A 21,151-nucleotide genomic window follows, 5' to 3' on the forward strand; every position below is an offset into this window, starting at 1 on the left:
CCGGTAAGTGCGCATTAATTTTTGTTTAATTAGTTGAGTGTTTTATTGGTCGTTTCGGATTCTTGTATGTATGTTATCTTTATTGACGGTCCTCCTTCGTGGTCAGGTCCTCGGTAGTATAGTGGTGAGTATCCCCGCCTGTCACGCGGGAAACCGGGGTTCGATTCCCCGCCGGGGAGTGCGCATTATTTTTCGTCCATTGAGTAAGTGTTTTATCGATCTTTTCCGATTCTTGGATGTATGTTACCTTTATTGACGGTCTTCCATCGTGGTCAGGTCATCGGTAGTATAGTGGTGAGTATCCCCGCATGTCACGCGGGAGACCGGGGTTCGATTCTCCGTCGGGGAGTGCGCATTAATTTTTGTTTAATTAGTTGAGTGTTTTATTGGTCGTTTCGGATTCTTGTATGTATGTTATCTTTATTGACGGCCTAACTTCGTGGACAGGTCCACGGTAGTATTGTGGTGAGTATCCCCGCCTGTCACGCAGGAGACCGAGGTTCGATTCCCCGCCGGGGAGTGCGCATTATTTTTGTCCATTAAGTTGAGTATTTATCAACCTTTTCCAATTTCTTGATGTATGTTACCTTTATTGACGGTCTTCCATCGTGGTCAGGTCCTCGGTAGTATAGTGGTGAGTATCCCCGCCTGTCACGCGGAAGACCGGGGTTCGATTCCCCGCCGGGGAGGTGGCATTATTTTTCGTCCATTTAGTAAAGTGTTTTATCGATCTTTTCCGATTCTTGGGTGTATGTTATCTTTATTGACGGTCCTCCTTCGTGGTCAGGTCCTCGGTAGTATAGTGGTGAGTATCCCCGACGGTCACGCGGGAGACCGGGGTTCGATTCCCCGCCGGGGAGTGCGCATTGTTTTTGTCCATTAAGTTGAGTATTTATCAATCTTTTCCAATTTCTTGATGTATGTTACCTTTATTGACGGACTTCCATGGTGGTCAAGTCCTCGGTAGTATAGTGGTGAGTATCCCCGCCTGTCACGCGGGAGACCGGTGTTCGATTCCCCGCCGGGGAGGTGGCATTATTTTTTGTCCATTTAGTAAAGTGTTTTATCCATCTTTTCCGATTCTTGGGTGTATGTTATCTTTATTGACGGTTCTCCTTCGTGGTCAGGTCCTCGGTAGTATAGTGGTGAGTATCCCCGCCTGTCACGCGGGAGACCGGGGTTCGATTCCCCGCCGGGGAGTGCGCATTATTTTTCGTCCATTGAGTAAGTGTTTTCTCGATCTTTTCCGATTCTTGGATGTATGTTATCTTTATTGACGGTCTTCCATCGTGGTCAGGTCCTCGGTAGTATAGTGGTGAGTATTCCCGCATGTCACGCGGGAGACCGGTGTTTGATTCCCCGCCGGGGAGTGCGCATTATTTTTGTCAATTAAGTTGAGTGTTTATCAATCTTTTCCAATTTCTTGATGTATGTTACCTTTATTGACGGACTTCCATCGTGGTCAGGTCCTAGGTAGTATAGTGGTGAGTATCCCCGCCTGTCACGCGGGAGACCGGGGTTCGATTCCCCGCCGAGGAGTGCGCATTATTTTTCGTCCATTGAGTAAGTGTTTTATCGATCTTTTCCGATTCTTGATGTATGTTACCTTTATTGACGGTCTTCCATCGTGGTCAGGTCCTCGGTAGTATAGTGGTTAGTATCCCCGCCTGTCACGCGGGAAAACCGGTGTTCGATTCCCCGCCGGGGAGTGCGCATTATTTTTGTCCATTAAGTTGAGTATTTATCAATCTTTTCCAATTTCTTGATGTATATTACCTTTATTGACGGACTTCCATCTTGGTCAGGTCCTCGGTAGTATAGTGGTGAGTATCCCCGCCTGTCACGCGGGACACCGGGGTTCGATTCCCCGCCGGGTAGGTGGCATTATGTTTTGTCCATTTAGTAAAGTGTTTTATCGATCTTTTCCGATTCTTGGGTGTATGTTATCTTTATTGACGGTCCTCCTTCGTGGTCAGGTCCTCGGTAGTATAGTGGTGAGTATCCCCGCCTGTCACGCGGGAGACCGGGGTTCGATTCCCCGCCGGTGAGGTGGCATTATTTTTGTCCATTTAGTAAAGTGTTTTATCGATCTTTTCCGATTCTTGGGTGTATGGTATCTTTATTGTTTGTCTTCTATCGTGGTAAGGTCCTCGGTAGTATAGTGGTGAGTATCCCCGCATGTCACGCAGGAGACCGGTGTTCGATTCCCCGCCGGGGAGTGCGCTTTATTTTTGTCCATTAAGTTGAGTGTTTATCAATCTATTCCAATTTCTTGATGTATGTTACCTTTATTGACGGTCTTCCATCGTGGTCAGGTCCTCGGTAGTATAGTGGTGAGTATCCCCGCCTGTCACGCGGGAGACCGGGGTTCGATTCCCCGCTGGGGAGGTGGCATTATTTTTGTCCATTAAGTTGAGTGTTTATCAATCTTTTCCAATTTCTTGATGTATGTTACCTTTATTGACGGTCTTCCATCGTGGTCAGGTCCTCGGTAGTATAGTGGTGAGTATCCCCGCCTGTCACGCGGGAGACCGGGGTTCGATTCCCCGCCGGGGAGGTGGCATTATTTTTTGTCCATTTAGTAAAGTGTTTTATCGATCTTTTCCGATTCTTGGGTGTATGTTATCTTTATTGACGGTCCTCCTTCGTGGTCAGGTCATCGGTAGTATAGTTGTGAGTATCCCCGCATGTCACGCAGGAGACCGGTGTTCGATACCCCGCCGGGGAGTGCGCATTATTTTTGTCCATTAAGTTGAGTGTTTATCAATCTTTTCCAATTTCTTGATGTATGTTACCTTTATTGACGGTCTTCCATCGTGGTCAGGTCCTCGGTAGTATAGTGGTGAGTATCCCCGCCTGTCACGCGGGAGACAGGGGTTCGATTCCCCGCCGGGGAGGTGGAATTATTTTTTGTCCATTTAGTAAAGTGTTTTATCGATCTTTTCCGATTCTTGGGTGTATGTTATCTTTATTGACGGTCCTCCTTCGTGGTCAGGTCCTCGGTAGTTAAGTGGTGAGTATCCCCGCCTGTCACGCGGGAGACCGGGGTTCGATTCCCCGCCGGGGAGTGCGCATTATGTTTGTCCATTAAGTTGGGTGTTTATCAATCTTTTCCAATTTCTTGATGTATGTTACCTTTATTGACGGACTTCCATCGTGGTCAGGTCCTCGGTAGTATAGTGGTGAGTATCCCCGCCTGTCACGCGGGAGACCGGGGTTCGATTCCCCGCCGGGGAGGTGGCATTATGTTTTGTCCATTTAGTAAAGTGTTTTATCGATCTTTTCCGATTCTTGGGTGTATGTTATCTTTATTGACGGTCCTCCTTCGTGGTCAGGTCCTCGGTAGTATAGTGGTGAGTATCCCCGCCTGTCACGCGGGAGACCGGGGTTCGATTCCCCGCCGGTGAGGTGGCATTATTTTTGTCCATTTAGTAAAGTGTTTTATCGATCTTTTCCGATTCTTGGGTGTATGGTATCTTTATTGTTTGTCTTCTATCGTGGTAAGGTCCTCGGTAGTATAGTGGTGAGTATCCCCGCATGTCACGCAGGAGACCGGTGTTCGATTCCCCGCCGGGGAGTGCGCTTTATTTTTGTCCATTAAGTTGAGTGTTTATCAATCTATTCCAATTTCTTGATGTATGTTACCTTTATTGACGGTCTTCCATCGTGGTCAGGTCCTCGGTAGTATAGTGGTGAGTATCCCCGCCTGTCACGCGGGAGACCGGGGTTCGATTCCCCGCTGGGGAGGTGGCATTATTTTTGTCCATTAAGTTGAGTGTTTATCAATCTTTTCCAATTTCTTGATGTATGTTACCTTTATTGACGGTCTTCCATCGTGGTCAGGTCCTCGGTAGTATAGTGGTGAGTATCCCCGCCTGTCACGCGGGAGACCGGGGTTCGATTCCCCGCCGGGGAGGTGGCATTATTTTTTGTCCATTTAGTAAAGTGTTTTATCGATCTTTTCCGATTCTTGGGTGTATGTTATCTTTATTGACGGTCCTCCTTCGTGGTCAGGTCATCGGTAGTATAGTGGTGAGTATCCCCGCATGTCACGCAGGAGACCGGTGTTCGATACCCCGCCGGGGAGTGCGCATTATTTTTGTTTATTAAGTTGAGTGTTTATCAATCTTTTCCAATTTCTTGATGTATGTTACCTTTATTGACGGTCTTCCATCGTGGTCAGGTCCTCGGTAGTATAGTGGTGAGTATCCCCGCCTGTCACGCGGGAGACAGGGGTTCGATTCCCCGCCGGGGAGGTGGCATTATTTTTTGTCCATTTAGTAAAGTGTTTTATCGATCTTTTCCGATTCTTGGGTGTATGTTATCTTTATTGACGGTCCTCCTTCGTGGTCAGGTCCTCGGTAGTTAAGTGGTGAGTATCCCCGCCTGTCACGCAGGAGACCGGTGTTCGATACCCCGCCGAGGAGTGCGCATTATTTTTGTCCATTAAGTTGAGTGTTTATCAATCTTTTCCAATTTCTTGATGTATGTTACCTTTATTGACGGTCTTCCATCGTGGTCAGGTCCTCGGTAGTATAGTGGTGAGTATCCCCGCCTGTCACGCGGGAGACCGGGGTTCGATTCCCCGCCGGGGAGGTGGCATTATTTTTTGTCCATTTAGTAAAGTGTTTTATCGATCTTTTCCGATTCTTGGGTGTATGTTATCTTTATTGACGGTTCTCCTTCGTGGTCAGGTCATCGGTAGTATAGTTGTGAGTATCCCCGCATGTCACGCAGGAGACTGGTGTTCGATACCCCGCCGGGGAGTGCGCATTATTTTTGTCCATTAAGTTGAGTGTTTATCAATCTTTTCCAATTTCTTGATGTATGTTACCTTTATTGACGGTCTTCCATCGTGGTCAGGTCCTCGGTAGTATAGTGGTGAGTATCCCCGCCTGTCACGCGGGAGACAGGGGTTCGATTCCCCGCCGGGGAGGTGGAATTATTTTTTGTCCATTTAGTAAAGTGTTTTATCGATCTTTTCCGATTCTTGGGTGTATGTTATCTTTATTGACGGTCCTCCTTCGTGGTCAGGTCCTCGGTAGTTAAGTGGTGAGTATCCCCGCCTGTCACGCGGGAGACCGGGGTTCGATTCCCCGCCGGGGAGTGCGCATTATGTTTGTCCATTAAGTTGGGTGTTTATCAATCTTTTCCAATTTCTTGATGTATGTTACCTTTATTGACGGACTTCCATCGTGGTCAGGTCCTCGGTAGTATAGTGGTGAGTATCCCCGCCTGTCACGCGGGAGACCGGGGTTCGATTCCCCGCCGGGGAGGTGGCATTATGTTTTGTCCATTTAGTAAAGTGTTTTATCGATCTTTTCCGATTCTTGGGTGTATGTTATCTTTATTGACGGTCCTCCTTCGTGGTCAGGTCCTCGGTAGTATAGTGGTGAGTATCCCCGCCTGTCACGCGGGAGACCGGGGTTCGATTCCCCGCCGGTGAGGTGGCATTATTTTTGTCCATTTAGTAAAGTGTTTTATCGATCTTTTCCGATTCTTTGGTGTATGGTATCTTTATTGTTTGTCTTCTATCGTGGTAAGGTCCTCGGTAGTATAGTGGTGAGTATCCCCGCATGTCACGCAGGAGACCGGTGTTCGATTCCCCGCCGGGGAGTGCGCTTTATTTTTGTCCATTAAGTTGAGTGTTTATCAATCTATTCCAATTTCTTGATGTATGTTACCTTTATTGACGGTCTTCCATCGTGGTCAGGTCCTCGGTAGTATAGTGGTGAGTATCCCCGCCTGTCACGCGGGAGACCGGGGTTCGATTCCCCGCTGGGGAGGTGGCATTATTTTTGTCCATTAAGTTGAGTGTTTATCAATCTTTTCCAATTTCTTGATGTATGTTACCTTTATTGACGGTCTTCCATCGTGGTCAGGTCCTCGGTAGTATAGTGGTGAGTATCCCCGCCTGTCACGCGGGAGACCGGGGTTCGATTCCCCGCCGGGGAGGTGGCATTATTTTTTGTCCATTTAGTAAAGTGTTTTATCGATCTTTTCCGATTCTTGGGTGTATGTTATCTTTATTGACGGTCCTCCTTCGTGGTCAGGTCATCGGTAGTATAGTGGTGAGTATCCCCGCATGTCACGCAGGAGACCGGTGTTCGATACCCCGCCGAGGAGTGCGCATTATTTTTGTCCATTAAGTTGAGTGTTTATCAATCTTTTCCAATTTCTTGATGTATGTTACCTTTATTGACGGTCTTCCATCGTGGTCAGGTCCTCGGTAGTATAGTGGTGAGTATCCCCGCCTGTCACGCGGGAGACCGAGGTTCGATTCCCCGCCGGGGAGGTGGCATTATTTTTTGTCCATTTAGTAAAGTTTTTTATCGATCTTTTCCGATTCTTGGGTGTATGTTATCTTTATTGACGGTCCTCCTTCGTGGTCAGGTCCTCGGTAGTTAAGTGGTGAGTATCCCCGCCTGTCACGCAGGAGACCGGTGTTCGATACCCCGCCGGGGAGTGCGCATTATTTTTGTCCATTAAGTTGAGTGTTTATCAATCTTTTCCAATTTCTTGATGTATGTTACCTTTATTGACGGTCTTCCATCGTGGTCAGGTCCTCGGTAGTATAGTGGTGAGTATCCCCGCCTGTCACGCGGGAGACCGGGGTTCGATTCCCCGCCGGGAGGTGGCATTATTTTTTGTCCATTTAGTAAAGTGTTTTATCGATCTTTTCCGATTCTTGGGTGTATGTTATCTTTATTGACGGTCCTCCTTCGTGGTCAGGTCATCGGTAGTATAGTGGTGAGTATCCCCGCATGTCACGCAGGAGACCGGTGTTCGATACCCCGCCGGGGAGTGCGCATTATTTTTGTCCATTAAGTTGAGTGTTTATCAATCTTTTCCAATTTCTTGATGTATGTTACCTTTATTGACGGTCTTCCATCGTGGTCAGGTCCTCGGTAGTATAGTGGTGAGTATCCCCGCCTGTCACGCGGGAGACCGGGGTTCGATTCCCCGCCGGGGAGGTGGCATTATTTTTTGTCCATTTAGTAAAGTTTTTTATCGATCTTTTCCGATTCTTGGGTGTATGTTATCTTTATTGACGGTCCTCCTTCGTGGTCAGGTCCTCGGTAGTTAAGTGGTGAGTATCCCCGCCTGTCACGCAGGAGACCGGTAATCGATACCCCGCCGGGGAGTGCGCATTATTTTTGTCCATTAAGTTGAGTGTTTATCAATCTTTTCCAATTTCTTGATGTATGTTACCTTTATTGACGGTCTTCCATCGTGGTCAGGTCCTCGGTAGTATAGTGGTGAGTATCCCCGCCTGTCACGCGGGAGACCGGGGTTCGATTCCCCGCCGGGGAGGTGGAATTATTTTTTGTCCATTTAGTAAAGTGTTTTATCGATCTTTTCCGATTCTTGGGTGTATGTTATCTTTATTGACGGTCCTCCTTCGTGGTCAGGTCCTCGGTAGTTAAGTGGTGAGTATCCCCGCCTGTCACGCGGGAGACCAGGGTTCGATTCCCCGCCGGGGAGTGCTCATTATGTTTGTCCATTAAGTTGGGTGTTTATCAATCTTTTCCAATTTCTTGATGTATGTTACCTTTATTGACGGACTTCCATCGTGGTCAGGTCCTCGGTAGTATAGTGGTGAGTATCCCCGCCTGTCACGCGGGAGACCGGGGTTCGATTCCCCGCCGGGGAGGTGGCATTATGTTTTGTCCATTCAGTAAAGTGTTTTATCGACCTTTCAGCGATTCTTGGGTGTATGTTATCTTTATTGACGGTCCTCCTTCGTGGTCAGGTCCTCTGTAGTATAGTGGTGAGTATCCCCGCCTGTCACGCGGGAGACCGGGGTTCGATTCCCCGCCGGTGAGGTGGCATTATTTTTGTCCATTTAGTAAAGTGTTTTATCGATCTTTTCCGATTCTTGGGTGTATGGTATCTTTATTGTTTGTCTTCTATCGTGGTCAGGTCCTCGGTAGTATAGTGGTGAGTATCCCCGCATGTCACGCAGGAGACCGGTGTTCGATTCCCCGCCGGGGAGTGCGCTTTATTTTTGTCCATTAAGTTGAGTGTTTATCAATCTATTCCAATTTCTTGATGTATGTTACCTTTATTGACGGTCTTCCATCGTGGTCAGGTCCTCGGTAGTATAGTGGTGAGTATCCCCGCCTGTCACGCGGGAGACCGGGGTTCGATTCCCCGCCGGGGAGGTGGCATTATTTTTGTCCATTAAGTTGAGTGTTTATCAATCTTTTCCAATTTCTTGATGTATGTTACCTTTATTGACGGTCTTCCATCGTGGTCAGGTCCTCGGTAGTATAGTGGTGAGTATCCCCGCCTGTCACGCGGGAGACCGGTGTTTGATTCCCCGCCGGGGAGGTGGCATTATTTTTTGTCCATTTAGTAAAGTGTTTTATCGATCTTTTCCGATTCTTGGGTGTATGTTATCTTTATTGACGGTCCTCCTTCGTGGTCAGGTCCTCGGTAGTATAGTGGTGAGTATCCCCGCCTGTCACGCGGGAGACCGGGGTTCGATTCCCCGCCGGGGAGTGCGCATTATTTTTCGTCCATTGAGTAAGTGTTTTATCGATCTTTTCCGATTCTTGGATGTATGTTATCTTTATTGTTTGTCTTCTATCGTGGTCAGGTCCTCGGTAGTATAGTGGTGAGTATCCCCGCCAGTCACGCGGGAGACCGGGCTTCGATTCCCCGCCGGTGAGTGCGCATTAATTTTTGTTTAATTAGTTGAGTGTTTTATTGGTCGTTTCGGATTCTTGTATGTATGTTATCTTTATTGACGGTCCTCCTTCGTGGTCAGGTCCTCGGTAGTATAGTGGTGAGTATCCCCGCCTGTCACGCGGGAAACCGGGGTTCGATTCCCCGCCGGGGAGTGCGCATTATTTTTCGTCCATTGAGTAAGTGTTTTATCGATCTTTTCCGATTCTTGGATGTATGTTACCTTTATTGACGGTCTTCCATCGTGGTCAGGTCATCGGTAGTATAGTGGTGAGTATCCCCGCATGTCACGCGGGAGACCGGGGTTCGATTCTCCGTCGGGGAGTGCGCATTAATTTTTGTTTAATTAGTTGAGTGTTTTATTGGTCGTTTCGGATTCTTGTATGTATGTTATCTTTATTGACGGCCTAACTTCGTGGACAGGTCCACGGTAGTATTGTGGTGAGTATCCCCGCCTGTCACGCAGGAGACCGAGGTTCGATTCCCCGCCGGGGAGTGCGCATTATTTTTGTCCATTAAGTTGAGTATTTATCAACCTTTTCCAATTTCTTGATGTATGTTACCTTTATTGACGGTCTTCCATCGTGGTCAGGTCCTCGGTAGTATAGTGGTGAGTATCCCCGCCTGTCACGCGGAAGACCGGGGTTCGATTCCCCGCCGGGGAGGTGGCATTATTTTTCGTCCATTTAGTAAAGTGTTTTATCGATCTTTTCCGATTCTTGGGTGTATGTTATCTTTATTGACGGTCCTCCTTCGTGGTCAGGTCCTCGGTAGTATAGTGGTGAGTATCCCCGACGGTCACGCGGGAGACCGGGGTTCGATTCCCCGCCGGGGAGTGCGCATTGTTTTTGTCCATTAAGTTGAGTATTTATCAATCTTTTCCAATTTCTTGATGTATGTTACCTTTATTGACGGACTTCCATGGTGGTCAAGTCCTCGGTAGTATAGTGGTGAGTATCCCCGCCTGTCACGCGGGAGACCGGTGTTCGATTCCCCGCCGGGGAGGTGGCATTATTTTTTGTCCATTTAGTAAAGTGTTTTATCCATCTTTTCCGATTCTTGGGTGTATGTTATCTTTATTGACGGTTCTCCTTCGTGGTCAGGTCCTCGGTAGTATAGTGGTGAGTATCCCCGCCTGTCACGCGGGAGACCGGGGTTCGATTCCCCGCCGGGGAGTGCGCATTATTTTTCGTCCATTGAGTAAGTGTTTTCTCGATCTTTTCCGATTCTTGGATGTATGTTATCTTTATTGACGGTCTTCCATCGTGGTCAGGTCCTCGGTAGTATAGTGGTGAGTATTCCCGCATGTCACGCGGGAGACCGGTGTTTGATTCCCCGCCGGGGAGTGCGCATTATTTTTGTCAATTAAGTTGAGTGTTTATCAATCTTTTCCAATTTCTTGATGTATGTTACCTTTATTGACGGACTTCCATCGTGGTCAGGTCCTAGGTAGTATAGTGGTGAGTATCCCCGCCTGTCACGCGGGAGACCGGGGTTCGATTCCCCGCCGAGGAGTGCGCATTATTTTTCGTCCATTGAGTAAGTGTTTTATCGATCTTTTCCGATTCTTGATGTATGTTACCTTTATTGACGGTCTTCCATCGTGGTCAGGTCCTCGGTAGTATAGTGGTTAGTATCCCCGCCTGTCACGCGGGAAAACCGGTGTTCGATTCCCCGCCGGGGAGTGCGCATTATTTTTGTCCATTAAGTTGAGTATTTATCAATCTTTTCCAATTTCTTGATGTATATTACCTTTATTGACGGACTTCCATCTTGGTCAGGTCCTCGGTAGTATAGTGGTGAGTATCCCCGCCTGTCACGCGGGACACCGGGGTTCGATTCCCCGCCGGGTAGGTGGCATTATTTTTTGTCCATTTAGTATAGTGTTTTATCGATCTTTTCCGATTCTTGGGTGTATGTTATCTTTATTGACGGTCCTCCTTCATGGTCAGGTCCTCGGTAGTATAGTGGTGAGTATCCCCGCCTGTCACGCGGGAGACCGGGGTTCGATTCCCCGCCGGGGAGTGCGCATTATTTTTGTCCATTAAGTTGAGTATTTATCAATCTTTTCCAATTTTTTGATGTATGTTACCTTTATTGACGGACTTCCATCTTGGTCAGGTCCTCGGTAGTATAGTGGTGAGTATCCCCGCCTGTCACGCGGGACACCGGGGTTCGATTCCCCGCCGGGGAGGTGGCATTATTTTTGTCCATTTAGTAAAGTGTTTTATCGATCTTTTCCGATTCTTGGGTGTATGTTATCTTTATTGACGGTCCTCCTTCGTGGTCAGGTCCTCGGTAGTATAGTGGTGAGTATCCCCGCCTGTCACGCGGGAGACCGGGGTTCGATTCCCCGCCGGGGAGTGCGCATTATTTTTCGTCCATTGAGTAAGTGTTTTATCGATCTTTTCCGATTTTTGGATGTATGTTATCTTTATTGTTTGTCTTCTATCGTGGTCAGGTCCTCGGTAGTATAGTGGTGAGTATCCCCGCATCTCACGCAGGAGACCGGGGTTCGATTCCTCGCCGGGGAGTGCGCATTATTTTTGTCCATTCAGTTGAGTGTTTATCAATCTTTTCCAATTTCTTGATGTATGTTACCTTTATTGACGGTCTTCCATCGTGGTCAGGTCCTCGGTAGTATAGTGGTGAGTATCCCCGCCTGTCACGCGGGAGACCGGGGTTCGATTACCCGCCGGGGAGGTGGCATTATTTTTTGTCCATTGAGTTGAGTGTTTTATCGATCTTTTCCGATTCTTGGATGTATGTTATCTTTATTGACTGTCCTCCTTCGTGGTCAGGTCCTCGGTAGTATAGTGGTGAGTATTCCCGCCTGTCACACGGGTGACCAGGGTTCGATTCCCCGCCGGGGAGTGCGCATTATTTTTTATCCCATTGAGTTAAGTGCTTTATCGATCTTTTCCGATTCTTAGATGTATGTTATCTTTATTGACGGTCCTCCTTCGTGGTTAGGTCCTTGGTAGTATAGTGGTTAGTATCCCCGCCTGTCACGAAGGAGACCGGGGTTTTAATTCCCCGCCGGGGAGTGCGCATTATTTTTCGTCCATTGAGTAAGTGTTTTATCGATCTTTTCCGATTCTTGGATGTATGTTACCTTTATTGACGGTCTTCTATCGTGGTCAGGTCCTCGGTAGTATTGTTGTGAGTATCCCCGCCTGTCACGCAGGAGACCGAGGTTCGATTCCCCGCCGGGGAGTGCGCATTATTTTTCGTCCATTCAGTTAGTGTTTTATCGATCTTTTCCGATTCTTGGATGTATGTTATCTTTATTGACGGTCTTCTATCGTGGTCAGGTCCTCGGTAGTATAGTTTTGAGTATCCCCGCATGTCACGCAGGAGACCGGTGTTTGATTCCCCGCCGGGGAGTGCGCATTATTTTTGTCCATTAAGTTGAGTATTTATCAATCTTTTCCAATTTCTTGATGTATGTTACCTTTATTGACGGTCTTCCATCGTGGTCAGGTCCTCGGTAGTATAGTGGTGAGTATCCCCGCCTGTCACGCGGGAGACCGGGGTTCGATTCCCCGCCGGGGAGGTGGAATTATTTTTTGTCCATTTAGTAAAGTGTTTTATCGATATTTTCCGATTCTTGGGTGTATGTTATTTTTATTGACGGTCCTCCTTCGTGGTCAGGTCATCGGTAGTATAGTGGTGAGTATCCCCGCATGTCACGCAGGAGACCGGTGTTCGATACCCCGCCGAGGAGTGCGCATTATTTTTGTCCATTAAGTTGAGTGTTTATCAATCTTTTCCAATTTCTTGATGTATGTTACCTTTATTGACGGTCTTCCATCGTGGTCAGGTCCTCGGTAGTATAGTGGTGAGTATCCCCGCCTGTCACGCGGGAGACCGGGGTTCGATTCCCCGCCGGGGAGGTGGCATTATTTTTTGTCCATTTAGTAAAGTGTTTTATCGATCTTTTCCGATTCTTGGGTGTATGTTATCTTTATTGACGGTCCTCCTTCGTGGTCAGGTCATCGGTAGTATAGTGGTGAGTATCCCCGCATGTCACGCAGGAGACCGGTGTTCGATACCCCGCCGGGGAGTGCGCATTATTTTTGTCCATTAAGTTGAGTGTTTATCAATCTTTTCCAATTTCTTGATGTATGTTACCTTTATTGACGGTCTTCCATCGTGGTCAGGTCCTCGGTAGTATGGTGGTGAGTATCCCCGCCTGTCACGCGGGAGACCGGGGTTCGATTCCCCGCCGGGGAGGTGGAATTATTTTTTGTCCATTTAGTAAAGTGTTTTATCGATCTTTTCCGATTCTTGGGTGTATGTTATCTTTATTGACGGTCCTCCTTCGTGGTCAGGTCCTCGGTAGTTAAGTGGTGAGTATCCCCGCCTGTCACGCGGGAGACCGGGGTTCGATTCCCCGCCGGGGAGTGCGCATTATGTTTGTCCATTAAGTTGGGTGTTTATCAATCTTTTCCAATTTCTTGATGTATGTTACCTTTATTGACGGACTTCCATCGTGGTCAGGTCCTCGGTAGTATAGTGGTGAGTATCCCCGCCTGTCACGCGGGAGACCGGGGTTCGATTCCCCGCCGGGGAGGTGGCATTATGTTTTGTCCATTTAGTAAAGTGTTTTATCGATCTTTTCCGATTCTTGGGTGTATGTTATCTTTATTGACGGTCCTCCTTCGTGGTCAGGTCCTCGGTAGTATAGTGGTGAGTATCCCCGCCTGTCACGCGGGAGACCGGGGTTCGATTTCCCGCCGGTGAGGTGGCATTATTTTTGTCCATTTAGTAAAGTGTTTTATCGATCTTTTCCGATTCTTGGGTGTATGGTATCTTTATTGTTTGTCTTCTATCGTGGTCAGGTCCTCGGTAGTATAGTGGTGAGTATCCCCGCATGTCACGCAGGAGACCGGTGTTCGATTCCCCGCCGGGGAGTGCGCTTTATTTTTGTCCATTAAGTTGAGTGTTTATCAATCTTTTCCAATTTCTTGATGTATGTTACCTTTATTGACGGTCTTCCATCGTGGTCAGGTCCTCGGTAGTATAGTGGTGAGTATCCCCGCCTGTCACGCGGGAGACCGGGGTTCGATTCCCCGCCGGGGAGGTGGCATTATTTTTGTCCATTAAGTTGAGTGTTTATCAATCTTTTCCAATTTCTTGATGTATGTTACCTTTATTGACGGTCTTCCATCGTGGTCAGGTCCTCGGTAGTATAGTGGTGAGTATCCCCGCCTGTCACGCGGGAGACCGGGGTTCGATTCCCCGCCGGGGAGGTGGCATTATTTTTTGTCCATTTAGTAAAGTGTTTTATCGATCTTTTCCGATTCTTGGGTGTATGTTATCTTTATTGACGGTCCTCCTTCGTGGTCAGGTCATCGGTAGTATAGTGGTGAGTATCCCCGCATGTCACGCAGGAGACCGGTGTTCGATACCCCGCCGGGGAGTGCGCATTATTTTTGTCCATTAAGTTGAGTGTTTATCAATCTTTTCCAATTTCTTGATGTATGTTACCTTTATTGACGGTCTTCCATCGTGGTCAGGTCCTCGGTAGTATAGTGGTGAGTATCCCCGCCTGTCACGCGGGAGACCGGGGTTCGATTCCCCGCCGGGGAGGTGGCATTATTTTTTGTCCATTTAGTAAAGTTTTTTATCGATCTTTTCCGATTCTTGGGTGTATGTTATCTTTATTGACGGTCCTCCTTCGTGGTCAGGTCCTCGGTAGTTAAGTGGTGAGTATCCCCGCCTGTCACGCGGGAGACCGGGGTTCGATTCCCCGCCGGGGAGTGCGCATTATTTTTGTCCATTAAGTTGAGTGTTTATCAATCTTTTCCAATTTCTTGATGTATGTTACCTTTATTGACGGACTTCCATCGTGGTCATTTCCTCGATAGTATAGTGGTGAGTATCCCCGCCTGTCACGCGGGATACCGGGGTTCGATTCCCCACCGGGGAGGTGGCATTATTTTTGTCCATTAAGTTGAGTATTTATCAATCTTTTCCAATTTCTTGATGTATGTTACCTTTATTGACGGAATTCCATGGTGGTCAGGTCCTCGGTAGTATAGTGGTGAGTATCCCCGCCTGTCACGCGGGAGACCGGGGTTCGATTCCCCGCCGGGGAGGTGGCATTATGTTTTGTCCATTTAGTAAAGTGTTTTATCGATCTTTTCCGATTCTTGGGTGTATGTTATCTTTATTGACGGTCCTCCTTCGTGGTCAGGTCCTCGGTAGTATAGTGGTGAGTATCCCCGCCTGTCACGCGGGAGACCGGGGTTCGATTCCCCGCCGGGGAGGTGAAATTATTTTTTGTCTATTTAGTAAAGTGTTTTATCGATCTTTTCCGATTCTTGGGTGTATGTTATCTTTATTGACGGTCCTCCTTCGTGGTCAGGTCCTCGGTAGTTAAGTGGTGAGTATCCCCGCCTGTCACGCGGGAGACCGGGGTTCGATTCCCCGCCGGGGAGTGCGCATTATGTTTGTCCATTAAGTTGGGTGTTTATCAATCTTTTCCAATTTCTTGATGTATGTTACCTTTATTGACGGACTTCCATCGTGGTCAGGTCCTCGGTAGTATAGTGGTGAGTATCCCCGCCTGTCACGCGGGAGACCGGGGTTCGATTCCCCGCCGAGGAGGTGGCATTATGTTTTGTCCATTTAGTAAAGTGTTTTATCGATCTTTTCCGATTCTTGAGTGTATGTTATCTTTATTGACGGTCCTCCTTCGTGGTCAGGTCCTCGGTAGTATAGTGGTGAGTATCCCCGCCTGTCACGCGGGAGACCGGGGTTCGATTCCCCGCCGGGGAGGTGGCATTATTTTTCGTCCATTGAGTAAGTGTTTTATCGATCTTTTCCGATTCTTGGATGTATGTTACCTTTATTGACGGTCTTCCATCGTGGTCAGGTCATCGGTAGTATAGTGGTGAGTATCCCCGCATGTCACGCGGGAGACCGGGGTTCGATTCTCCGCCGGGGAGTGCGCATTAATTTTTGTTTAATTAGTTGAGTGTTTTATTGGTCGTTTCGGATTCTTGTATGTATGTTATCTTTATTGACGGCCTAACTTCGTGGACAGGTCCACGGTAGTATTGTGGTGAGTATCCCCGCCTGTCACGCAGGAGACCGAGGTTAGATTCCCCGCCGGGGAGTGCGCATTATTTTTCGTACATTGAGTAAGTGTTTTATCGATCCTTTCCAATTCTTGGATGTATGTTATCTTTATTGACGGTCCTCCTTCGTGGTCAGGTCCTCGGTAGTATAGTGGTGAGTATCCCCGCCAGTCACGCGGGAGACCGGGGTTCGATTCCCCGTCGGTGAGTGCGCATTAATTTTTGTTTAAATAGTTGAGTGTTTTATTGGTCGTTTCGGATTCTTGGATGTATGTCATCTTTATTGGCGGTCCTCCTTCGTTGTCAGGTCCTCGGTAGTATAGTTGTGAGTATCCCCGCATTTCACGCAGGAGACCGGTGTTCGATTCCCCGCCGGGGAGTGCGCATTATTTTTGTCCATTAAGTTGAGTATTTATCAATCTTTCCCAATTTCTTGATGTATGTTACCCTTATTGACGGTCTTCCATCGTGGTCAGGTCCTCGGTAGTATAGTGGTGAGTATCCCCGCCTGTCGCGCGGGAGACCGGGGTTCGATTCCCCGCCGGGGAGTGCGCATTATTTTTCGTCCATTGAGTAAGTGTTTTATCGATCTTTTCCGATTCTTGGATGTATGTTATCTTTATTGACGGTCTTCCATCGTAGTCATGTCCTCGGTAGTATAGTGGTGAGTATCCCCGCATGTCAAGCGGGAGACCGGTGTTCGATTCCCCGCCGAGGAGTGCGCATTATTTTTCGTCCATTGAGTAAGTGTTTTATCGATCTTTTCCGATTCTTGATGTATGTTACCTTTATCGACGGTCTTCCATCGTGGTCAGGTCCTCGGTAGTATAGTGGTTAGTATCCCCGCCTGTCACGCGGGAAAACCGGTGTTCGATTCCCCGCCGGGGTGTGCGCATTATTTTGTCCATTAAGTTGAGTATTTATCAATCTTTTCCAATTTCTTGATGTATGTTACCTTTATTGACGGACTTCCATCGTGGTCAGGTCCTCGGTAGTATAGTGGTTAGTATCCCCGCCTGTCACGCGGGAGACCGGGGTTCGATTCCACGCCGGGGAGGTGGCATTATTTTTTGTCCATTTAGTAAAGTGTTTTATCGATCTTTTCCGATTGTTGGATGTATGTTATCTTTATTCACGGTCTTCTATCGTGGTCAGGTCCTCGGTAGTATAGTGGTGAGTATCCCCGCATGTCACGCAGGAGACCGGTGTTCGATTCCCCGCCGGGGAGTGCGCAATATTTTTGTCCATTAAGTTGAGTGTTTATCAACCTTTTCCAATTTCTTGATGTATGTTACCTTTATTGACGGTCTTCCATCGTGGTCAGGTCCTCGATAGTATAGTGGTGAGTATCCCCGCCTGTCACGCGGGAAACCGGGGTTCGATTCCCCGCCGGGGAGGTGGCATTATTTTTTGTCCATTTAGTAAAGTGTTTTATCGATCTTTTCCGATTCTTGGGTGTATGTTATCTTTATTGACGGTCCTCCTTCGTGGTCAGGTCCTCGGTAGTATAGTGGTGAGTATCCCCGCCTGTCACGCGGGAGACCGGTGTTCGATTCCCCGCCGGGGAGTGCGCATTATTTTTGTCCATTAAGTTGAGTATTTATCAATCTTTTCCAATTTCTTGATGTATGTTACCTTTATTGACGGACTTCCATGGTGGTCAGGTCCTCGGTAGTATAGTGGTGAGTATCCCCGCCTGTCACGCGGGAGACCGGGGTTCGATTCCCCGCCTGGGAGGTGGCATTATTTTTTGTCCATTTAGTAAAGTGTTTTATCGATCTTTTCCGATTCTTGGGTGTATGTTATCTTTATTGACGGTCCTCCTTCATGGTCAGGTCCTCGGTAGTATAGTGGTGAGTATCCCCGCCTGTCACGCGGGAGACCGGGGTTCGATTCCCCGCCGGGGAGTGCGCATTATTTTTGTCCATTAAGTTGAGTATTTATCAATCTTTTCCAATTTCTTGATGTATGTTACCTTTATTGACGGACTTCCATGGTGGTCAGGTCCTCGGTAGTATAGTGGTGAGTATCCCCGCCTGTCACGCGGGAGACCGGGGTTCGATTCCCCGCCGGGGAGGTGGCATTATTTTTTGTCCATTTAGTAAAGTGTTTTATCGATCTTTTCCGATTCTTGGGTGTATGTTATCTTTATTGACGGTCCTCCTTCATGGTCAGGTCCTCGGTAGTATAGTGGTGAGTATCCCCGCCTGTCACGCGGGAGACCGGGGTTCGATTCCCCGCCGGGGAGTGCGCATTATTTTTCGTCCATTGAGTAAGTGTTTTATCGATCTTTTCCGATTCTTGGATGTATGTTATCTTTATTGACGGTCTTCTATCGTGGTCAGGTCCTCGGTAGTATAGTGGTGAGTATCCCCGCATGTCACGCAGGAGACCGGTGTTCGATTCCCCGCAGGGGAGTGCGCATTATTTTTTGTTTAATTAGTTGAGTGTTTTATTGGTCGTTTCGGATTCTTGGATGTATGTTACCTTTATTGAAGGCCCAACTTCGTGGACATGTCCTCGGTAGTATTGTAGTGAGTATCCCCGCCTGTCACGCAGGAGACCGAGGTTCGATTCCCCGCCGGGGAGTGCGCATTATTTTTCGTCCATTGAGTAAGTGTTTTATCGATCTTTTCCGATTCTTGGGTGTATGTTATCTTTATTGACGGTCCTCCTTTGTGGTCAGGTCCTCGGTAGTATAGTTGTGAGTATCTCCGCCTGTCACGCGGGAGACCGGGGTTCGATTCCCCGCCGGGGAGTGCGCATTATTTTTGCCCATTAAGTTGAGTATTTATCAATCTTTTCCAATTTCTTGATGTATGTTACCTTTATTGACGGTCTTCCATCGTGGTCAGGTCCTCGATAGTATAGTGGTGAGTATCCCCGCCTGTCACGCGGGAAACCGGGGTTTGATTCCCCGCCGGGGAGGTGGCATTATTTTTTGTCCATTTAGTAAAGTGTTTTATCGATCTTTTCCGATTCTTGGGTGTATGTTATCTTTATTGACGGTCCTCCTTCGTGGTCAGGTCCTCGGTAGTATAGTGGTGAGTATCCCCGCCTGTCACGCGGGAGACCGGTGTTCGATTCCCCGCCGGGGAGTGCGCATTATTTTTGTCCATTAAGTTGAGTATTTATCAATCTTTTCCAATTTCTTGATGTATGTTACCTTTATTGACGGACTTCCATGGTGGTCAGGTCCTCGGTAGTATAGTGGTGAGTATCCCCGCCTGTCACGCGGGAGACCGGGGTTCGATTCCCCGCCGGGGAGGTGGCATTATTTTTTGTCCATTTAGTAAAGTGTTTTATCGATCTTTTCCGTTTCTTGGGTGTATGTTATCTTTATTGACGGTCCTCCTTCATGGTCAGGTCCTCGGTAGTATAGTGGTGAGTATCCCCGCCTGTCACGCGGGATACCGGGGTTCGATTCCCCGCCGGGGAGTGCGCATTATTTTTGTCCATTAAGTTGAGTATTTATCAATCTTTTCCAATTTCTTAATGTATGTTACCTTTATTGACGGACTTCCATGGTGGTCAGGTCCTCGGTAGTATAGTGGTGAGTATCCCCGCCTGTCACGCGGGAGACCGGGGTTCGATTCCCCGCCGGGGAGGTGGCATTATTTTTTGTCCATTTAGTAAAGTGTTTTATCGATCTTTTCCGATTCTTGGGTGTATGTTATCTTTATTGACGGTCCTCCTTCGTGGTCAGGTCCTCGGTAGTATAGTGGTGAGTATCCCCGCCTGTCACGCGGGAGACCGGGGTTCGATTCCCCGCCGGGGAGGTGGCATTATTTTTTGTCCATTTAGTAAAGTGTTTTATCGGTCTTTTCCGATTCTTGGGTGTATGTTATCTTTATTGACGGTCCTCCTTCGTGGTCAGGTCCTCGGTAGTATAGTGGTGAGTATCCCCGCCTGTCACGCGGGAGACCGGGGTTCGATTCCCCGCCGGGGAGTGCGCATTATTTTTCGTCCATTGAGTAAGTGTTTTATCGATCTTTTTCGATTCTTGGGTGTATGTTATCTTTATTGACGGTCCTCCTTCGTGGTCAGGTCCTCGGTAGTATAGTGGTGAGTATCTCCGCATGTCACGCAGGAGACCGGTGTTCGATTCCCCGCCGGGGAGTGCGCAATATTTTTGTCCATTAAGTTGAGTGTTTATCAATCTTTTCCAATTTCTTGATGTATGTTACCTTTATTGACGGTCTTCCATCGTGGTCAGGTCCTCGGTAGTATAGTTGTGAGTATCCCCGCCTGTCACGCGGGATACCGGGGTTCGATTCCCCGCCGGGGAGGTGGCATTATTTTTTGTCCATTTAGTAAAGTGTTTTATTGATCTTTTCCGATTCTTGGGTGTATGTTATCTTTATTGACGGTCCTCCTTCGTGGTCAGGTCCTCGGTAGTATAGTGGCGAGTATCCCCGCCTGTCACGCGGGAGACCGTGGTTCGATTCCCCGCCGGGGAGTGCGCATTATTTTTGTCCATTAAGTTGAGTATTTATCAATCTTTTCCAATTTCTTGATGTATGTTACCTTTATTGACGGACTTCCATGGTGGTCAGGTCCTCGGTAGTATAGTGGTGAGTATCCCCGCCTGTCACGCGGGAGACCGGGGTTCGATTCCCCGCCGGGGAGGTGGCATTATTTTTTGTCCATTTAGTAAAGTGTTTTATCGATCTTTTCCGATTCTTGGGTGTATGTTATCTTTATTGACGGTCCTCCTTCGTGGTCAGGTCCTCGGTAGTATAGTGGTGAGTATCCCCGCCTGTCACGCGGGAGACCGGGGTTTGATTCCCCGCCGGGGAGTGCGCATTATTTTTTGTTTAATTAGTTGAGTGTTTTATTGGTCGTTTCGGATTCTTGGATGTATGTTATCTTTATTGAAGGCCCAACTTCGTGGTCAGGTCCTCGGTAGTATAGTGGTGAGTATCTCCGCATGTCACGGAGGAGACCGGTGTTCGATTCCCCGCCGGGGAGTGCGCAATATTTTTGTCCATTAAGTTGAGTGTTTATCAATCTTTTCCAATTTCTTGATGTATGTTACCTTTATTGACGGTCTTCCATCGTGGTCAGGTCCTCGGTAGTATAGTGGTGAGTATCCCCGCCTGTCACGCGGGAGACCGGGGTTCGATTCCCCGCCGGGGAGGTGGCATTATTTTTTGTCCATTTAGTAAAGTGTTTTATCGATCTTTTCCGATTCTTGGGTGTATGTTATCTTTATTGACGGTCCTCCTTCGTGGTCAGGTCCTCGGTAGTATAGTGGTGAGTATCCCCGCCTGTCACGCGGGAGACCGGGGTTCGATTCCCCGCCGGGGAGTGCGCATTATTTTTCGTCCATTGAGTAAGTGTTTTATCGATCTTTTCCGATTCTTGGATGT

At 48.0% G+C, this 21,151-nt stretch overlaps 67 non-coding genes across 67 annotated transcripts; all 67 read left to right on the forward strand.

Moving 5' to 3' along the window:
* Positions 1-107: 107 nt before the first annotated feature.
* On the forward strand, positions 108-179 carry Trnad-guc. The gene has a single exon. It is a non-coding gene; the product is annotated as a tRNA-Asp (tRNA).
* Positions 180-617: 438 nt separating this feature from the next.
* Positions 618-689, forward strand: Trnad-guc. The gene has a single exon. It is a non-coding gene; the product is annotated as a tRNA-Asp (tRNA).
* Positions 690-957: 268 nt separating this feature from the next.
* Trnad-guc lies at positions 958-1,029 on the forward strand. Its single transcript has one exon. It is a non-coding gene; the product is annotated as a tRNA-Asp (tRNA).
* Positions 1,030-1,128: 99 nt separating this feature from the next.
* On the forward strand, positions 1,129-1,200 carry Trnad-guc. Its single transcript has one exon. It is a non-coding gene; the product is annotated as a tRNA-Asp (tRNA).
* A 267-nt stretch (positions 1,201-1,467) lies between these two features.
* Positions 1,468-1,539, forward strand: Trnad-guc. Its single transcript has one exon. It is a non-coding gene; the product is annotated as a tRNA-Asp (tRNA).
* A 438-nt stretch (positions 1,540-1,977) lies between these two features.
* Positions 1,978-2,049, forward strand: Trnad-guc. The gene has a single exon. It is a non-coding gene; the product is annotated as a tRNA-Asp (tRNA).
* Positions 2,050-2,316: 267 nt separating this feature from the next.
* Trnad-guc lies at positions 2,317-2,388 on the forward strand. Its single transcript has one exon. It is a non-coding gene; the product is annotated as a tRNA-Asp (tRNA).
* Positions 2,389-2,485: 97 nt separating this feature from the next.
* On the forward strand, positions 2,486-2,557 carry Trnad-guc. The gene has a single exon. It is a non-coding gene; the product is annotated as a tRNA-Asp (tRNA).
* Positions 2,558-2,825: 268 nt separating this feature from the next.
* Positions 2,826-2,897, forward strand: Trnad-guc. Its single transcript has one exon. It is a non-coding gene; the product is annotated as a tRNA-Asp (tRNA).
* A 268-nt stretch (positions 2,898-3,165) lies between these two features.
* Positions 3,166-3,237, forward strand: Trnad-guc. Its single transcript has one exon. It is a non-coding gene; the product is annotated as a tRNA-Asp (tRNA).
* Positions 3,238-3,336: 99 nt separating this feature from the next.
* Trnad-guc lies at positions 3,337-3,408 on the forward strand. The gene has a single exon. It is a non-coding gene; the product is annotated as a tRNA-Asp (tRNA).
* A 267-nt stretch (positions 3,409-3,675) lies between these two features.
* Positions 3,676-3,747, forward strand: Trnad-guc. The gene has a single exon. It is a non-coding gene; the product is annotated as a tRNA-Asp (tRNA).
* A 97-nt stretch (positions 3,748-3,844) lies between these two features.
* Trnad-guc lies at positions 3,845-3,916 on the forward strand. Its single transcript has one exon. It is a non-coding gene; the product is annotated as a tRNA-Asp (tRNA).
* Positions 3,917-4,184: 268 nt separating this feature from the next.
* On the forward strand, positions 4,185-4,256 carry Trnad-guc. Its single transcript has one exon. It is a non-coding gene; the product is annotated as a tRNA-Asp (tRNA).
* Positions 4,257-4,524: 268 nt separating this feature from the next.
* Positions 4,525-4,596, forward strand: Trnad-guc. The gene has a single exon. It is a non-coding gene; the product is annotated as a tRNA-Asp (tRNA).
* A 268-nt stretch (positions 4,597-4,864) lies between these two features.
* Trnad-guc lies at positions 4,865-4,936 on the forward strand. The gene has a single exon. It is a non-coding gene; the product is annotated as a tRNA-Asp (tRNA).
* Positions 4,937-5,204: 268 nt separating this feature from the next.
* Positions 5,205-5,276, forward strand: Trnad-guc. Its single transcript has one exon. It is a non-coding gene; the product is annotated as a tRNA-Asp (tRNA).
* Positions 5,277-5,375: 99 nt separating this feature from the next.
* On the forward strand, positions 5,376-5,447 carry Trnad-guc. Its single transcript has one exon. It is a non-coding gene; the product is annotated as a tRNA-Asp (tRNA).
* A 267-nt stretch (positions 5,448-5,714) lies between these two features.
* Positions 5,715-5,786, forward strand: Trnad-guc. The gene has a single exon. It is a non-coding gene; the product is annotated as a tRNA-Asp (tRNA).
* A 97-nt stretch (positions 5,787-5,883) lies between these two features.
* On the forward strand, positions 5,884-5,955 carry Trnad-guc. The gene has a single exon. It is a non-coding gene; the product is annotated as a tRNA-Asp (tRNA).
* Positions 5,956-6,223: 268 nt separating this feature from the next.
* Trnad-guc lies at positions 6,224-6,295 on the forward strand. The gene has a single exon. It is a non-coding gene; the product is annotated as a tRNA-Asp (tRNA).
* Positions 6,296-6,563: 268 nt separating this feature from the next.
* On the forward strand, positions 6,564-6,635 carry Trnad-guc. Its single transcript has one exon. It is a non-coding gene; the product is annotated as a tRNA-Asp (tRNA).
* Positions 6,636-6,902: 267 nt separating this feature from the next.
* Positions 6,903-6,974, forward strand: Trnad-guc. Its single transcript has one exon. It is a non-coding gene; the product is annotated as a tRNA-Asp (tRNA).
* Positions 6,975-7,242: 268 nt separating this feature from the next.
* On the forward strand, positions 7,243-7,314 carry Trnad-guc. The gene has a single exon. It is a non-coding gene; the product is annotated as a tRNA-Asp (tRNA).
* Positions 7,315-7,582: 268 nt separating this feature from the next.
* Trnad-guc lies at positions 7,583-7,654 on the forward strand. Its single transcript has one exon. It is a non-coding gene; the product is annotated as a tRNA-Asp (tRNA).
* Positions 7,655-8,093: 439 nt separating this feature from the next.
* Trnad-guc lies at positions 8,094-8,165 on the forward strand. Its single transcript has one exon. It is a non-coding gene; the product is annotated as a tRNA-Asp (tRNA).
* Positions 8,166-8,433: 268 nt separating this feature from the next.
* Trnad-guc lies at positions 8,434-8,505 on the forward strand. Its single transcript has one exon. It is a non-coding gene; the product is annotated as a tRNA-Asp (tRNA).
* A 269-nt stretch (positions 8,506-8,774) lies between these two features.
* Positions 8,775-8,846, forward strand: Trnad-guc. Its single transcript has one exon. It is a non-coding gene; the product is annotated as a tRNA-Asp (tRNA).
* Positions 8,847-9,284: 438 nt separating this feature from the next.
* On the forward strand, positions 9,285-9,356 carry Trnad-guc. Its single transcript has one exon. It is a non-coding gene; the product is annotated as a tRNA-Asp (tRNA).
* Positions 9,357-9,624: 268 nt separating this feature from the next.
* Positions 9,625-9,696, forward strand: Trnad-guc. Its single transcript has one exon. It is a non-coding gene; the product is annotated as a tRNA-Asp (tRNA).
* Positions 9,697-9,795: 99 nt separating this feature from the next.
* On the forward strand, positions 9,796-9,867 carry Trnad-guc. The gene has a single exon. It is a non-coding gene; the product is annotated as a tRNA-Asp (tRNA).
* Positions 9,868-10,134: 267 nt separating this feature from the next.
* Positions 10,135-10,206, forward strand: Trnad-guc. Its single transcript has one exon. It is a non-coding gene; the product is annotated as a tRNA-Asp (tRNA).
* A 438-nt stretch (positions 10,207-10,644) lies between these two features.
* Positions 10,645-10,716, forward strand: Trnad-guc. Its single transcript has one exon. It is a non-coding gene; the product is annotated as a tRNA-Asp (tRNA).
* A 97-nt stretch (positions 10,717-10,813) lies between these two features.
* Positions 10,814-10,885, forward strand: Trnad-guc. The gene has a single exon. It is a non-coding gene; the product is annotated as a tRNA-Asp (tRNA).
* Positions 10,886-10,983: 98 nt separating this feature from the next.
* Positions 10,984-11,055, forward strand: Trnad-guc. Its single transcript has one exon. It is a non-coding gene; the product is annotated as a tRNA-Asp (tRNA).
* A 267-nt stretch (positions 11,056-11,322) lies between these two features.
* Positions 11,323-11,394, forward strand: Trnad-guc. The gene has a single exon. It is a non-coding gene; the product is annotated as a tRNA-Asp (tRNA).
* A 99-nt stretch (positions 11,395-11,493) lies between these two features.
* Trnad-guc lies at positions 11,494-11,565 on the forward strand. The gene has a single exon. It is a non-coding gene; the product is annotated as a tRNA-Asp (tRNA).
* A 610-nt stretch (positions 11,566-12,175) lies between these two features.
* On the forward strand, positions 12,176-12,247 carry Trnad-guc. The gene has a single exon. It is a non-coding gene; the product is annotated as a tRNA-Asp (tRNA).
* A 268-nt stretch (positions 12,248-12,515) lies between these two features.
* On the forward strand, positions 12,516-12,587 carry Trnad-guc. The gene has a single exon. It is a non-coding gene; the product is annotated as a tRNA-Asp (tRNA).
* Positions 12,588-12,855: 268 nt separating this feature from the next.
* Positions 12,856-12,927, forward strand: Trnad-guc. The gene has a single exon. It is a non-coding gene; the product is annotated as a tRNA-Asp (tRNA).
* A 268-nt stretch (positions 12,928-13,195) lies between these two features.
* Trnad-guc lies at positions 13,196-13,267 on the forward strand. Its single transcript has one exon. It is a non-coding gene; the product is annotated as a tRNA-Asp (tRNA).
* Positions 13,268-13,705: 438 nt separating this feature from the next.
* On the forward strand, positions 13,706-13,777 carry Trnad-guc. Its single transcript has one exon. It is a non-coding gene; the product is annotated as a tRNA-Asp (tRNA).
* Positions 13,778-13,874: 97 nt separating this feature from the next.
* On the forward strand, positions 13,875-13,946 carry Trnad-guc. The gene has a single exon. It is a non-coding gene; the product is annotated as a tRNA-Asp (tRNA).
* Positions 13,947-14,214: 268 nt separating this feature from the next.
* Trnad-guc lies at positions 14,215-14,286 on the forward strand. Its single transcript has one exon. It is a non-coding gene; the product is annotated as a tRNA-Asp (tRNA).
* Positions 14,287-14,723: 437 nt separating this feature from the next.
* On the forward strand, positions 14,724-14,795 carry Trnad-guc. Its single transcript has one exon. It is a non-coding gene; the product is annotated as a tRNA-Asp (tRNA).
* A 99-nt stretch (positions 14,796-14,894) lies between these two features.
* On the forward strand, positions 14,895-14,966 carry Trnad-guc. The gene has a single exon. It is a non-coding gene; the product is annotated as a tRNA-Asp (tRNA).
* A 268-nt stretch (positions 14,967-15,234) lies between these two features.
* Trnad-guc lies at positions 15,235-15,306 on the forward strand. The gene has a single exon. It is a non-coding gene; the product is annotated as a tRNA-Asp (tRNA).
* Positions 15,307-15,405: 99 nt separating this feature from the next.
* On the forward strand, positions 15,406-15,477 carry Trnad-guc. Its single transcript has one exon. It is a non-coding gene; the product is annotated as a tRNA-Asp (tRNA).
* A 779-nt stretch (positions 15,478-16,256) lies between these two features.
* Trnad-guc lies at positions 16,257-16,328 on the forward strand. The gene has a single exon. It is a non-coding gene; the product is annotated as a tRNA-Asp (tRNA).
* Positions 16,329-16,764: 436 nt separating this feature from the next.
* On the forward strand, positions 16,765-16,836 carry Trnad-guc. Its single transcript has one exon. It is a non-coding gene; the product is annotated as a tRNA-Asp (tRNA).
* A 268-nt stretch (positions 16,837-17,104) lies between these two features.
* On the forward strand, positions 17,105-17,176 carry Trnad-guc. Its single transcript has one exon. It is a non-coding gene; the product is annotated as a tRNA-Asp (tRNA).
* Positions 17,177-17,275: 99 nt separating this feature from the next.
* Trnad-guc lies at positions 17,276-17,347 on the forward strand. The gene has a single exon. It is a non-coding gene; the product is annotated as a tRNA-Asp (tRNA).
* A 97-nt stretch (positions 17,348-17,444) lies between these two features.
* Trnad-guc lies at positions 17,445-17,516 on the forward strand. The gene has a single exon. It is a non-coding gene; the product is annotated as a tRNA-Asp (tRNA).
* A 99-nt stretch (positions 17,517-17,615) lies between these two features.
* Positions 17,616-17,687, forward strand: Trnad-guc. The gene has a single exon. It is a non-coding gene; the product is annotated as a tRNA-Asp (tRNA).
* A 97-nt stretch (positions 17,688-17,784) lies between these two features.
* Positions 17,785-17,856, forward strand: Trnad-guc. The gene has a single exon. It is a non-coding gene; the product is annotated as a tRNA-Asp (tRNA).
* Positions 17,857-17,955: 99 nt separating this feature from the next.
* On the forward strand, positions 17,956-18,027 carry Trnad-guc. The gene has a single exon. It is a non-coding gene; the product is annotated as a tRNA-Asp (tRNA).
* Positions 18,028-18,466: 439 nt separating this feature from the next.
* Trnad-guc lies at positions 18,467-18,538 on the forward strand. The gene has a single exon. It is a non-coding gene; the product is annotated as a tRNA-Asp (tRNA).
* A 268-nt stretch (positions 18,539-18,806) lies between these two features.
* On the forward strand, positions 18,807-18,878 carry Trnad-guc. Its single transcript has one exon. It is a non-coding gene; the product is annotated as a tRNA-Asp (tRNA).
* A 97-nt stretch (positions 18,879-18,975) lies between these two features.
* Positions 18,976-19,047, forward strand: Trnad-guc. Its single transcript has one exon. It is a non-coding gene; the product is annotated as a tRNA-Asp (tRNA).
* Positions 19,048-19,146: 99 nt separating this feature from the next.
* Trnad-guc lies at positions 19,147-19,218 on the forward strand. The gene has a single exon. It is a non-coding gene; the product is annotated as a tRNA-Asp (tRNA).
* A 97-nt stretch (positions 19,219-19,315) lies between these two features.
* Trnad-guc lies at positions 19,316-19,387 on the forward strand. Its single transcript has one exon. It is a non-coding gene; the product is annotated as a tRNA-Asp (tRNA).
* A 99-nt stretch (positions 19,388-19,486) lies between these two features.
* On the forward strand, positions 19,487-19,558 carry Trnad-guc. Its single transcript has one exon. It is a non-coding gene; the product is annotated as a tRNA-Asp (tRNA).
* A 99-nt stretch (positions 19,559-19,657) lies between these two features.
* Positions 19,658-19,729, forward strand: Trnad-guc. Its single transcript has one exon. It is a non-coding gene; the product is annotated as a tRNA-Asp (tRNA).
* A 607-nt stretch (positions 19,730-20,336) lies between these two features.
* Trnad-guc lies at positions 20,337-20,408 on the forward strand. The gene has a single exon. It is a non-coding gene; the product is annotated as a tRNA-Asp (tRNA).
* A 99-nt stretch (positions 20,409-20,507) lies between these two features.
* On the forward strand, positions 20,508-20,579 carry Trnad-guc. The gene has a single exon. It is a non-coding gene; the product is annotated as a tRNA-Asp (tRNA).
* Positions 20,580-20,847: 268 nt separating this feature from the next.
* Trnad-guc lies at positions 20,848-20,919 on the forward strand. The gene has a single exon. It is a non-coding gene; the product is annotated as a tRNA-Asp (tRNA).
* Positions 20,920-21,018: 99 nt separating this feature from the next.
* Positions 21,019-21,090, forward strand: Trnad-guc. Its single transcript has one exon. It is a non-coding gene; the product is annotated as a tRNA-Asp (tRNA).
* The last annotated feature ends 61 nt before the right edge of the window (positions 21,091-21,151 follow it).

This window comes from Nematostella vectensis, chromosome 1 (assembly GCF_932526225.1).
Source record: "Nematostella vectensis chromosome 1, jaNemVect1.1, whole genome shotgun sequence".
Lineage (NCBI taxonomy): Eukaryota > Metazoa > Cnidaria > Anthozoa > Actiniaria > Edwardsiidae > Nematostella > Nematostella vectensis.